This window comes from Impatiens glandulifera, chromosome 1, assembly GCF_907164915.1.
Source record: "Impatiens glandulifera chromosome 1, dImpGla2.1, whole genome shotgun sequence".
NCBI lineage: Eukaryota > Viridiplantae > Streptophyta > Magnoliopsida > Ericales > Balsaminaceae > Impatiens > Impatiens glandulifera.
In genome coordinates, this window is record NC_061862.1 from 64,521,155 (window position 1) to 64,536,898 (window position 15,744).

A 15,744-nucleotide genomic window follows, 5' to 3' on the forward strand; every position below is an offset into this window, starting at 1 on the left:
CATAGAACTATTATGTAATTTTTTGCAATCAACTTGGATCCAATAATCTCAGGTTAAATGTAAAATGTTTCTCTACACCATGTCTATCAGTCTATGTTTAATTTTATTGTGGGATTTTATTAAGAGATGAGATTGATATAATTATATAGGTATGAGATACTAGACTGTATAACTTATCTACACTAAATTACAGTAACTATTTGGTTTATTAATTTTTATGTAAACATTATTATTTTAAGTATTATTTATACCTTGAATATAGTATAACATAATACCTACCCATACCTGTTACAAAATGTATAAACATTTATAATTTTTTAGAATCCTCCTTTATCTTTTAATTTTATAAAAATTTTAAAATTTTAAATTTTTATTTATTATATTTTAAAATATAATAATAAACTATAACTAATATTTATTTATATTTATATGTGTTTAATTTTCTAATTTAAATAATAATAATAAATGTGCAATTAAATAATTATTTTTATCTCCTTAAAAAAATATTATTTTAAGTATAATTAACAAATAATTTTAATCACAAATATAAATTTATTAAAATTTTAATTTCTTTATTATATTTTAAAATATAAAAATAAACTATAACTAAATATTATTATTATTATTATTAATTAATTCTATCTATATAATTTATTTTTAAAACTAAATATAATTATATATATTCTAATTTCAAATATTATTTTATAAAATTGTTATTATTATTATTTTCTAAAAACAATTAATATTTTTTTAAATATAAAAATATTTATAATACTACAAAAATTTTAAAATTAATTAATATTTAAATATGTTTTATTTATATAATTATATAAGTTAAATTATATATAAAATATTGTAAATCATAAAATTATTTATTTAAAAAATATATTTATAAGATAATTAAATATATTTTTTTATTAATTTCATTATAATTAATAATACACATTACATTTACATATAAGGTAAATATTAAAATAATAATTAAGAATAATTTATATAAGGATAAAATGGTCTTTTACATTTTTTACTCATTTCTTATACTACCAACAAAACACAATATAATAAAATCTATATAATTTATACCTCTTTTATATTCCAACCAATCTATAGAATTATTTAGTGTGAATATTAACTACGCAAATATGCGTTTATTTTTAGAAAGAGAATTTATATTCTCATTTTGCAGTGACATTTGCCACTACGCATATATGCGTTTATTTTTAGAAAGAGAATTTATATTCTCATTTTGTTTGGTTGGAACACGCAGTCCGGTTGGAGAAGCTCTAAGCCAAGAATATCTCAATGATCTTCTTCTCTGTCACAATAAAAAAAAATCATCTTCTCTTCTCTTATTATGTTTTATGTTATCCTTGTTTATCACAATAAAAATTTCTTGTTAAATCAACTGTCTAATTTAGCATTTGGAAATGTACTGGCTGCAGCAGCCAGAATTTATCAAAAGGTATACTACTTTCCCCTCTTTTTCATGTTTCCATCTTATGCATGAATATGGCTCTAAAAGTATATTAATAAGAAATTCATCCTTCAAAGGCACCATCTGTATCTATCCTAATTCAAGAGAATTGCTTGTTTGAGGTTTTAATATATGTCTGTTAATGTACATGACCATTTCTTTCTCAATCTACTTGTCAATATCCTATTTTGGTATGCATTTTTTTTCCACCTGGATTATAAGCTGGAAAAATAGTCATTTGTTATGTTTGTCAAAAATTACAATGATCTAGAGAATAATCTCGATCATGATTCGCAAATTATTCCTTGTGCTAAATAAAGCAAAATCACGTTATATTTTGGGTTATGATTTAGAAATAATCTTATGCAGTGTGGTGAATGTAATTTCTTGGACTAAAGAAATATGTTTTTACTCACTTGAATGATCAAATAGGAAATATTGGAACAAGAGAAGGGACAAGCTTCTAGTTCCATTAATCAGGAAGTTGATCTTGATGATTTGATGGATGTAAGATGCTTTCTTCATTTTATAGTTTGTATTTAATTTACCTCCATGTAGTACATTGTGGCTCATATTAGGTTGGTTACTATGAAATTTCAGGATCCTGAGCTTGAAAAATTGCATGCTGACAGATTAGATGCTCTAAAGGTGGGAAATCTGGTTTTGATCATTCAGCTTATCTATTTTGATTATTTAGACGATGAAAAATTGTTGAATGGGTGGATCTCATTGTGGTAAGGTTTTTATTTTTTCCAGAAAGAAGCTGAGAAACCACAAGAACTTAAAAAACAAGGACATGGAGAATATCGCGAGATTGCTATAGAACTGAAAACGTCATCTGTCACTTCTACCATAGGGAGTTCTATAGATGCAAGTAAAGAGTTTTTTCATCTATCATCTCTACTTTCATTCTATTCATGTCCTCTTTTCTTATGTGTTTAGAAAAAAGTCATAGTAAAAGATTCGATTCTTCATAGACCTTGTTTGATATTGGGTTTCTTCAAAAAAAGACAAATGTTTTCAAATAATTCAGTTTGATGTAAAAAAGGTTTATTTTGATAAAATGACCAAACTATCCCTAGTATTTAAAATTTAAAATGATTTTTGAAATGATAAAACAATTTGATTATCCCATATTTTATAAATATTATTACAAATATAGTAGAATTATGTAAATAAACCACGTCAAGCATGCCCTGTAGAAAGCTTAAGAGAATAAGCTATGCCCGGTACATGCAAAATTGAAATTAGAACTGGAATTCTGGTCCAATTCCATATCCTTTGTTTGTTTTTCCGATGGAATTGGATGTAGATGATTGTTTTAATTACATATTTCACACTTCATAATTGCAATTCTATAACTTGTAATTCTATTATTATTTTTGAAGAAATCATGGAATTTCAATTCCTAAGTGAAAATGATGGAGCTAAAACATAAAAAACAGTATACATTCAATTCCATTTGAATTATAATACTAATCTTTATTTTAAGTTGTTAACAAACAAATTATTTGGAATTGGACCCCTAATTCCAATCTCCTCCGAACCTAACATAGCCTTATGCACATTCAAACATAGCAAGGTTTTTGGTGAATAAATGTCGAAACTAAAATCCATCTAGGCATTTCATATATTTGATGCTTGAATAAGAAGACCCATCTCTTTGATTTGAGTTTAATGGAATATATCCAAATTTCCTTCATTGCTTGTATCAATATCATGCATTACAATCACATGAAGGGTGAAACTTACATTTGAAGCTTATGCATGCATATCCACTTGATGATCTCTCGTGAACATCACTGATATCTTTTTTGAGGGACCATTTCATTGTTACACTGAGAAGATTCAACAAAATATCTTAATTTATGGTGATATAATCAAGCTAGCCTCATCAGTGCGTTCATATGACTTGAAGCTTGTTTGGTTTGAAATATCCAAACTATTCAATTATGACAATTTGGAAACATTTTTTGATAATGTTTGGAAACAGAACTTTCTTAGACATGGATTATTATTTTTGGCAGTTCCCATCTGTTTCCAGATTAAGATCATGATCTGAAAACAAAAAGTTTTTTCAAATTGGATCCCATTAATTCTAAAATGTTATATATAATCCTTTCTGAAATATATGTATGTTTTGTTGCATAATTGGAAATTGTTGAATCTTGTTTAGGATAATGGAAAAGCATTTAAAGGCCCTTACACCAAGGTATCTTGACACCAAGTTCATCAAAATTGATGCTGAGGTCAGTATTCCCTATTATGCCCCAATTTGGAAACACTTAAAATTTCTTTGTCATTAAAATTTTGTTTCAAAACTATTTATTTTTTAATTTATAATACAAATGCAGAATGCACCATTTTTTGTTGCGAAACTTGCAATCAAGACATTGCCTTGTGTTATATTCTTCCGGTTAGTCTCTTATTTATCATCATGCCTTTTAATCATACTCATCTATAAAAATTAAAAAATAAAATTACAAATAGAGATATGTTTCGTGCATCAGAAAAGGTGTGGAGGTTGATAGGTTGGTTGGGTTTCTTGATTTGGGCGAGAAAGACGATTTCTCAACGAATACACTTGTGGCTTTGCTGATTAATAAAGTTGGGAGTTATGTTTTTCTTTTTGTCTCTCACTCTGTTTGAAGGCTATTTGAAAATAATTTTTTGGTTATTGGTTTCAACGAAAAAATAAAAAACAAATTTATGGGTATTTATATAACTAAAATATCTTATAGAACATTATCTCGGATTGAGAAATTATATTATGTTTTCTCTTTGTTTCTTAAGGTTGCTGGAAGTCAAAGCACATACTGAATTATGCTGGACACCTTGTTTTGTAAACGATGATCGCGGTAATTGATTTTGCTATTGAACATTCTATTGTTAGATTTTATAAGTATATTTATGAACATGATTTTTAAGTTTTTTAAGCTGTTTTCTTATGTTGAACCAGCAATCGTGACTGGTTTGCCAGTTTGTTCAATTCTCGCAACAGATGTGGAAACTGGAACAACCATTGCTCGTTAATAAGATGCTCATGGGTGGATTTATATATTTTCATTTACCTGTATTTTCATATGTCTTTGAGGAATTGACATTTGATTTTTCTTTATATTAAGGATTATGTTAATCGAATTGTTAACTTAACTGAATCAACAATTGCATCTGGAGATGATGTAGTATGTATTAAGGTATTAGTGTTGTTGCAGCTGGTCTAATCACTAGTGACTTTCTTTTGTAAGCACAATCTCAATGATCTTATTCTCTATCACAATAACAAAAAATTCTCTTCTCTTATTATGTTTTATGTTTATCCTTGTTTATCACAATAGCAATTTCTTGTTAAATCAACTTTGTCTAATTTAGCATTTGGAAATGTACTAACTTCTGCAGCTAGAAACTATCAAAAGGTGTACTACTTTCCCCTCTTTTTCATGTTTCCATCTTATGCATGAATATGGCCCTAAAAGTATATTAATAAGAAATTCATCCTTCAAAGGCACCATTTGTATCCATCCTAATTCAATAGAATTGCTTGTTTGAGGTTTTTAATATATGTCTGTTAATGTACTTGACCATTTCTTTCTCAATCTACTTGTCAATATCCTGTTTTGGTATGTATTTTTTTTTTTTCATTTGAATTATAAGCTGGAAAATAGCCATTTTTATGTTTGTCAAAAATTACAATGATCTAGAGAATAATCTCGATCATGACTCGCAAATTATTCCTTGTGCTAAATGAAGCAAAATTACATTATATTCTGGGTCACGATTTAGAAATAATCTTATGCAGTATGGTGAATGTAATTTCTTGGGACAAGCTTATAGTTCCATTAATTAGGATGTTGATCTCGATGATTTGATGGATGTAAGATGCTTTCTTCATTTTATAAATTGTATTTAATTTACCTCCATGTAGTACATTGTGGCTCATATTGGGTTGGTTACTATGGAATTTCAGGATCCTAAGCTTGAAAAATTGCATGCTGACAGATTAGCTGCTCTAAAGGTAGGAAATCTGGTTTTGATCATTCAACTTACTTATTTTGATTATTTAGACGATGAAAAGTTGCTGAATGGGGATCTCATTGTGGTAAGGTTTTTATTTTGTCTAGAAAGAAGCTGAGAAACGACATGGAGAATATCGTGAGATTGCTGAAGGTGACTTCTTGGGAGAAGTCACTGGAACAGAAAAAAGGTTCTATAGATGCAAGTAAAGAGTTTTTCCTTCTGTGCTCTCTACTTTCATTCTATTCATTTCCTCTTTTCTTATGTGTTTAGAAAAAAAGTCATAGTAAAAGATTCGATTCTTCATAGACCTTGTTTGATATTGGGTTTTTTCAAAAAAGACAAATGTTTTCAAATAATTCAGTTTGATGTAAAAAAGGTTTATTTTGATAAAATTACCAAACTATTCCTAATATTTAAAATTTAAAATAATTTTTGAAATGATAAAACAATTTGATTAGCCCATATTTTATAATGTTATTACAAATATAGTAGAATTATGTAAATAAACCACGTCAAGCAATCCCTATAAAAAGCTTAAGACAATAAGCTATGTCCGTCAAAATTGAAATTAGAACTGGAATTCGTGTCAAATTCCATATCTTTTGTTTGTTTGAAGAATTACCGATGAAATTGGATGTAGATGATTTTTTTAATTACATATTTCACACTTCATAATTGCAATTCTATAATTTGTAATTCTATTATTATTTTTGAAGAAATCATGGAATTTCAATTCCTAAGTGAAAATGATGGAGCTAAAACTTACAAAATAGTATACATTCAATTCCATTTGAATTATAATTCTAATCTTTTTTTAAGTTGTTAACAAACAAATTACTCGGAATTGGACCCCTAATACCAATCTCCTCCGAACTAAAAAACATAGCCCTATTTACATTCAAACATAGCAAGGTTTTTGGTGAATAGATGTTGAAACTAAAATCCAGCTAGGCATTTCATATATTTGATGCTTGAATAAGAAGATTCATCTCTTTGATTTGAATTTAATGGAATAGATCCAAATTTCCTTCATTGCTTCTATCAATCTCATGCATTACAATCACATGAAGGGTGAACCTTACATTTGAAGCTTATGCATGCATATCCACTTAATGATCTCTCGTGAACATCACTGATATCTTTTCTGAGGGACGATTTCATTGTTACACTGAGAAGATTCAACAAAATATGCCTCGTCAGTGCGTTTATAAGCTTGTTTGGTTAGAAATATCCATACTATTCAGTTTTGACAATTTGGAAATATTTTTAGATAATGTTTGGATATTGAACTTTCTTAGACATGGATTATTATTTTTTGGCAGTTCTCATCTGTACCCCGATTATGATCATTATCTGAAAACAATTTTTTTTTTCAAATGGGCCCCTGTTAATTCTAAAATGTTATAAATAATCCTTTCTGAAATATATGTATGTTTTGTTGCATACTGGCTGTGAATGATTGGAAATTGTTGAATCTAGTTTAGGATAATGGACAAGCATTTAAAGGCCCTTACACCAAGGTATCTTGACACCAAGTTCATCAAGGTTGATGCAGAGGTCGGAATTTTCTATTATGCCCCAATTTGAAAAAAATTAAAATTTGTTTGTCAATGAATTTTGTTACAAAACTATTTTTTTAATTTATAATACAAATGCAGAATGCGCCATTTTTTGTTGCAAAACTTGTAATCAAGACATTGCCTTGTTAAATTCTTCCTGTTAGTCTCTTATTCATCATCATGCCTTTGATCATACTCATTTATAAAAATTGAAAAGGAAAATTACTAAAAGAGATATGTTTCGTGCATTAGAAAAGGTGTGGCGGTTGATAGGCTGGTTGGGTTTCTTGATTTGGGCGGGAATGACGATTTCTCAAAGAATACACTTGTTGCTTTGCTGATTAAGAAAGGTGGGAGTTATGTTTTTCTTTTTGTCTTCCACTCTGTTTGAAGGCTATTTGAAAACAATTTTTTGGTTATTGGTTTCGACGAGAAAATAACAAACAAATTTATGAGTATTTGAAAATTTGTACAACTAAATTATATTATAGAACATTATCTCGGATTGAGAAATTATATTATGTTTTCTCTCTGTTTCTTAAGGTTGTTGGAAGTCAAAGCACATACTGAATCATGCAGGACACTTTGTTTTATAAACAATGGTCGCAATAATTGATTTTTCTATTGAACATTCTATTGTTAGATTTTATAAGGTTTATTTATGAACATGATTTTTTAAGTTGTTTTCTTATGTTGAACTAGCAATCGTGTCTGGTTCGCCAAATTGCTCAATTCTCTCAATAGATGTGGAAACTGGAACAGCCATTGCTCGTTTAGAAGATGCTCATGGTTGGGTTTATATATTTTCATTTACCTGTATTTTCATATGCCTTTGAGGAATTGACATTTGATTATGTTTTATATTGGGATAAATGATAAATTTAATACTCTTGTTGAAGAGATTTCTCAAATTTAAGACTCTCCTATTTTTTTTTCATTTAAAGAAATATAGTTATATTATTTTGTTATATTTAATATTTCGTAGTAAGACTGTTAATTTATATATAACTCTGTTAAATTTACTTTTATTTTAATATAATATAATCTTTTTTTTCTTTCTCTCATATTCATCTGTCTCTTCTCCTCTTCACTCTTTCCTTTTTCAGCACTCACTCGACAAATTCGCTCTCTTCTCACCAAATTTGGCCACCCAATTGTGATTCTGATTTCCTCTGAGGGTTCCGATTTGGGTATTAGTATAAAACCTCGACGCCAAAAATCGATCGGCTAATCAACAATGGAACCGAAGTTGTCCGATGTTTGATTCCAACCTTAACATTCCCGAACCACTATCAATTGTTATTGGCTTGTATCATGCCTTTCATGGAGTGCTTGTATCATGCCTTTCATGGAGTTATCAACAATTATTGATTCCGACACCGTTCTAGAGAGATAATTTGAGGACAAAGAGATGTTTTTGAGTGACATCAAGTTACCAATATAGTCGGGTAATTCTCCAACGAGTTCATTTGATGAAAGATTCAAGAGTTGTAGGTTTTCTAAAAGAGTTATCGAAATGGGTATTTTACCTATAAGCTTATTGCCGGAGAAATCAATATAGGTAATGTTGAAATGCCATGGTTTTGAGAGAAACCCAGATAAGTTTGCTTGTGAAATCGTCAGATATTGGAGTTGTTTCATATTTGCGAGGATTACGGTCCGCTGGAATTGACATAGACTCGAAGGTTAAATTAGTGACATTATGTAGGCGACTTAACCCAACGTCGGTGAGTCGTTGGAACCTGTTGAAGCGTGTGAATGAACGGAGGTTGAGAGCGAGTTCGATAGGGAATTAAACGAGAGTTATGGGACAGTTAAAAAGGAAATTGATTAGAGAGAAAAAATATTTGAGAGCGGTGTTTGAAATATGGACGTCGTCAGAGCAGTCGGCGAGGCAGGAGAGAGTAAATGACAGAAGGGAAGGGAGAGGTGGCATCGGAGGAGGAGGAATTGGAACATGGGTTATTGGAGATGAGAATGTTGAGTGATTGGATAGCTCTAAGTTGTTTTAGGTCAATGGGGGGTTTGGGAAGTAAAGGGTTAGGATAGTCGCAAGTGTGGGAGATTTGGAGGGAAATTTGATTAAATAACCTCAAAGATGAGGTTATTTGATCTGGTGGTGATTTACTAATTAAATTGATTTACTCATTAAATTGCGTTCGTGGTATTTTTATTTTTTTTTTGAAGAAATTACCCTTGTAGCAAAACGATAAGGGACTTAGCGTTTCGCTAAGTGAATTATGTTCAGTATATAAATACTCTAATTTTTCCTTTTTTTCATTTTCTTCATTTTCTTTCTCTCTCTTCTCTTATTCTCTCTTTCACGGCGGCGGCGACGGAGGCGACGAAGGCGGCGGGGCGGCGGTCTAACCTAAAACGATTTGCACGATCTTCATTTCTTTCAAACCCTAAACCTAAATCGATTTACACTATCTTCATTTCTTTCAAACCCTAACCCTAAACCTATTTTGCATGCAGGTCAAGTGAAGGATGATTCTAAGGTGTCGATTCTAAGGATGTTTCCATGATATTCTCAAACCCTTCTGTTCTTATTTGGTTTATATTGTTTCATATTTATTATTTGGTTCGTTCATATCATATTGGTTCATATTTCTGGTTCATATTTCTGTTTCAGGGAAGTTTCGCTAAGTGCTTAGCGTTTCGCTAAGTGCTTAGCGTTTCGTCAAGAAAGTAGAGAGGCTAAAAGGTACTTTCTATGAATCTGAAACTCTATGACAGTGAAAGTAATCGCCATTAGAGAAGTGAATCAATCCAATTTACTCCACTTGAATTCATGTTCTTTTGAATCATTTATCTTTAATCCTGTAACTGGAACGAATTCTTCATTTGTCAAAAATGGCGACTCAAAAATTCTTCCCAACTGTAAAGAATCTCTTTCCCACAAACCCTACTTACAACCCAGAAGAGATTGCGAATCTCATCTCCAAGATCCTTGTAAATTTCATTCCTTCAACACCTCTCTAGATTAGACAATCTCTTGTTTCAAGTCTCAATCCCCTAGTAACCCACCTTGTTCTTTCAAACCATAATGTCCCAACTCGTTCCTACTTAACCTTCTTCAATTATCTTCAAAGCAAACCGTCTCTGATTGTGCAAAGGTGTTGATATGAGTTTGGTGAGTTATACTGCGATGATTTCGGGTTTATCGAAGGTGGGAAGATCGGATGAGGCATTTGAATTGTTTGATGAGATGAAAGAAGCTGGTTTTGTTCCTGATGATACTGTGTATTCTTCACTTGTGGGAAGTCTTCATGGGGTGATTAGATTTTATTTGAATAGTTGAATCTCCATGCTAATGATGTTGTTCATTATTAGTTTGTTAGTTGAATAGAAAAGAGAGGTTCTTCTTATTTGTGTTGTTTAATCTTTCAACTATTGTAGAGAACCAAATTTTAAACTTTCAATCAATTTTTATAACAAAATATTGGTAACACATCTTATGAATTATGATGAATGGACCTTGGTTGGGTAAGAATACAAACCGATCCGAGCTATCTAACTATCCAATCTGAATTGAACTTTTGATCATTTGGTTCAAGTCCGTGATGGCTTGGATTCGATTCCATATTTAAGACATTCATGATGGAGTATAATCGAAATCTGAAAAAAATCACACCTTTTTTGAATAGTTTTTATAAGAACATTACTTCAAATATGGGGTTCACTTACATAAATTTGAATCTTGAAATGCCTCTTTAGATCTTGTTTTTATCTTAACAGTATAAAGACTAGAACTTCACTTCTATCAATGAATAAAAGAGCTCTGCATAAATGAAATTGTACCAAGAACAAATAGTCTTATCAAACATATTATTCTTTTTTACCACATGAACTAAAAAATTACAATTACAACTGTGAACTACATATTATATGTTTTCATATATACAAAATCTATTACCAATTAAAAAACAAACTTTTGAAGAGATTACTATATTTTTTTTTCCCAATAATTGAAATGAGAATAAGTAAAAAATAGCCTCTCCAATTAGTCTAAAATCCTTTCCTATATGACCAAGTTAGCATAGGCATCAGGTCCTTGGCTTCTCCCATTTTGCTTTAGCTTCTTGAAAGGAATAATATTTTACTGGAAGATAGATAGTTCTAAAGTGCTGGAAAATCGCCTTCCTAATGGATTGCCTTATCCACCAGTATGCATAAGTAGCAAACCTGCAACCAGCTTGAGGCTTGAATTTCTCAACACTTTTCAGAAGACCCATGCTCCCTTCCTGCAACAAAAGACTCAGTTTAAATTGACAAAATAATAGTTTTCAAATAGGCTAAATAATTTATTCAAGTTTTGCTTGTACTTGTAACAAATCATGAAGTTTGAGACCATGATTCTGATACTGTTTAGCGATGTGAACCACCATCCGTAGATTGGCAGATATTAGCCTCTCCCTACTTCTGTTACAGAAATTAAGTCGCGACTTCAATTCCTTAGATGTGGCCTCCGCCCATTCAACAAGTGTTGGTTCGCGCTCGAACTGTGTGTGAAGTCTAGTTTTCACTTCTTCTAGTTTCATTAGATTCTGCCAAAATTCAACAAACAATACCGTATTAATAAATATTTTTATTAGAAATAAATGAGGTTATGAATGAAACATGCATGGATTAAGAAATTATCTGATTATTGGGAACAATATGCACTTAGGATTGAAACTTGAATACCTGTATTTGATCAAAGAAGTCGTCTTCCTCTTTTCGAGTCAAAAGTTGCTTAGTTTCGAGTCAAAAGTTGTTGTATTTGATGCACGAGTTTTCCTTGAATTCTCATTCAATGGGTTGGAAATTTCCCCAACTGTAACATTATATTTTGACCCATTCTCATAAATAAGCACTTAGCGAAACGCTAAGCACTTAGCGAAACGCTAAGCACTTAGCGAAACTCTAAGCACTTAACGAAACGCTAAGCACTTAGCGAAACGCTAAACACTTAGCGAAACGCTAAGCACTTAGCGAAACGCTAAGCACTTAGCGAAACACTAAACACTTAGCGAAACTTCCCTAAAACAGAAATATGAACCAGAAATATGAACCAATATGATATGAACGAACCAAATAATAAATATGAAACAATATAAACCAAATAAGAACAGAAGGGTTTGAGAATATCATGGAAACATCCTTAGAATCGACACCTTAGAATCATCATTCACCTGACCTGCATGCAAAATAGGTTTAGGGTTAGGGTTTGAAAGAAATGAAGATAGTGTAAATCGATTTAGGTTTAGGGTTTGAAAGAAATGAAGATCGTGCAAATCGATTTAGGTTAGACCGCCGCCCCTGCCTCCATCACCGCCGCCGTGAAAGAGAGAACAAGAAAAGAGAGAGAAAGAAAATGAAAAAAATGAAAAAATTAGAGTATTAAATATTAAACCTAATTCACTTAGCGAAACGCTAAGTCCCTTAGCGTTTCGTTACAAGGGTAATTTCGTCAAAAAAAAAATAAAATACCACGAACGCAATTTAATTAGTAAATCACCACCAGCTCAAATAACCTCATCTTTGAGGTTATTTAATCAAATTTCCCGATTTGGAAGGGGAGATAATGGTTAGTGCTGAAAGAGAGAGGAGGAGAAGACAATGAATATATGAATATGGGAGAAAAAAAATATTAAAATAAAAGTAAATATTAAATAAAATTGTAAAAAAATTAAAAGAGTTAAACAGAGTTACTATAAAGTATTAAATATAACAAAATATTATAACAATAATTCTTTAAATGACAAAAAATTTGGAGAGTCTTAAATTTGAGAAATCTCTTCAGCAAGAGTACTAAATTTATCATTTATCCCGTTTTATATTAGGGATTCTATTAATTGAATTCTTAACTTAACTGAATCAACAATTGCATCTGTAGATGATGCATGATGTATGAAGGTATTTTCATTTTTATATTCTTAGATTTGAATTATATTAGCTATCAAAGTAATGAACATTAAGAAATTTATACTTTACGCACGCATTCAACTGAAGGGTAACATGTACAGTTTGAATGTCTGAATCATGTCTTTGATATTCGACCTAACTTGTCTTGCTTTTTCACTAAAGCCATAATGAGCACAATCATGTCCTTGATAAACATTAAGTAATCAAAGTTGTATGCATTCAACTTAAGGGTAACATGTACAGTTTGAATGTCTGAATCATGTCTTTGATATTCAACATAACCTGTCTTGCTTTTTTCACTAGAGTCATAATGAGCACAACAGTTTCCATGAGTATATTCTTTTAAATAGAAACTACAAAAGATATTTAATGGCTATGAATGAAAGAAAGTCACACTATTTATTTTTTTGTTGAAACACTTAAATGGCTATGAAATTGCACGTTTGCTACATATTTTGTGTGAATGTTTTCGTTTATACCTGTAGATAAGGTTTTTACTTAAGAACGTTAGTGGGGAGGCAAAACCAGGACGATTGCTTGCTATCATGGGACCATCAGGCTCGGGGAAGACTACTCTACTTAATTTTCTGGAAGGTCAATGGTAGACAAATTTCAAACAAAGTGTACATGTAAGATTTGGTTGTATGAATATAAATCACATCTTCATCTATTTTGACATTTTTATCATCATATCATTATGGTTTCATATTAGCGTATTTTAGACAAGATGATTTATTCTTCTCACAACTGACTGCTCGAGAAACTTTATCTCTTGCAGCTGAGCTCCAACTTCGGGAGATAATATCTGTTGAAGAGAGGGATGAATATGTCAACAATCTTTTGTTTAAACTCAGTTTGGTATGCATCTAATCTCCTAAGGAGTTGAATATTAAAGAGTTTTGCGCTTCTTTTTTTGCCAACTTCTGATATTCCTTTCATTTTCTATAATGAATTTCACCTTAAAGGTCAGTTGTGTTGATTCTCGTATTGAGGATGCAAAAGTGCGGGGAATCAATGGTGGTGAAAAGAAACGTTTATCAATGGCATGCGAAATGATTGCGAGCCCATCTATCATTTTTGTTGATGAGCCTACAATAGTTAATGTTTGTGATATAGCATACTTAAGCAATACTTTAACAATTGGCTTGCATTACTTCTGTCAATGAGATCTAAACCTGGATGGAAGCCTAATGAACCCTTTGTTTTTCTCATTCTTTCTACTTCTTTCCGTAAAATCATCCCAGAAAGGCAGGACTCCTTTAATTCTAAAAAAAAACAATTAGTCATATTCTTTTAGGTACATATATGAAAAGTAAAAATTAAGTGTAACTTCTGCAGGACTTGATGCCTTCCAGGTAGAGAAGGTGATGGAAACTCTCAGATAGCTGGTACAGGATGGACATACTGTGATTTGCACTATACACCAACCCTGAGGTTCAGTTTATGCCAAATTCGACGACATTGTGTTACTCGCGGAATCGCACTAGTCTACAGTGGTGCTGCTCGTGCTGAACCATTGACTTATTTTACAAATATGGGGTAAGTTATATATCTTTTTATGCCATATATGTTAATAATGCTTTCTTTTCTACCTTCTATTCTAATTTTCCAAGTCGAAAAAGGGAAAAGTTACGATTCTAATAGAATCAAAAGCTTCATGCGTTCTGATAGAACCAAAGGCTTAAAGAAAGCTGACCTTTTTAAAAAATATTCTGATTTTCCAATCGATTCATGAGAAAAGAACATAATAATATTGAATAGCAGATTTCTAAGACAATGTCGGGTATGCAGGTTCTTACACTTAGCAACAATGTCGACCGTAAGTACCTCCTCAAAACAATGTTTAAAATGTGCAAATAACTTTTAACCTTGAACGAATATGACACAGAAATTACAATTGACCTTCTAAGACAAGTTTTTAACTCTCATTCTATTTCATTCATTTTTTATATTTTAAAAAGTACTGTTGTCATATATCAATGCATTGTGATTTTAGTTGGAAGGATGGGATTGATTTGAGTTGTAATATTTGTTGATTGACAAGGGAACTGTTGAGACATCTTCTACTTTATGCGAAATTGAATCTACTTAAAGGTATTTTTCTACCTTTTTTATGTCTTTTTTGTTTTGATTATTGTAATATTCTTTATTGGTAGTACATTGTTAGAACTCCAAGTATATTATTAGAGGAGCATAAATTGTGATTCTTTTTTTTATCTTCTTGTATTAGATCTTTCTTCTTATATTTTTTATCTGAGTTTTATGTTTTTTTTAATATATATATTGTTAAAGGAAAATTAATTATTTATATATTTTTTTATGGTCCTGCAAAACTGCAAGAACAAAAAAAAATGTGGACACAGCAACTAGGTTTTTTTTCTTTCAAATTGTTTGTATTTAATTCATATCAATATACTTTTTCTATTTCTAATCTTAAAAAGAATATTCTTTTATATAATTGTAGTGGATGCCCAAGTAGAAGATTAAGTAGATGAAAATTATCTATTTTCAGTTTTCTATTTCAGCTTTATTGTTTAAAATTATTTTGTTTGTTTTATATCTTTTTGAATCTTTTGACTATAATACGATTAAATGAGATATTTTATTGAGAGAATTTATGTTAATTTTGTTATAATTAAAAATGTAAATAATTAGTATTAAATAATGTTTTTTAATGATTATTTAATTTTGAAAAATGAACAAAATACATGTATTTTGTATGATTGGTTCCTCTTGTCTATTATAAATTATATATAAAAATTATACTAAATCAAAACTCAATAA

At 30.4% G+C, this 15,744-nt stretch overlaps 1 pseudogene; it reads left to right on the forward strand.

Moving 5' to 3' along the window:
- Window positions 1–1,354: 1,354 nt before the first annotated feature.
- LOC124930191 lies at window positions 1,355–9,038 on the forward strand (annotated as a pseudogene).
- The last annotated feature ends 6,706 nt before the right edge of the window (window positions 9,039–15,744 follow it).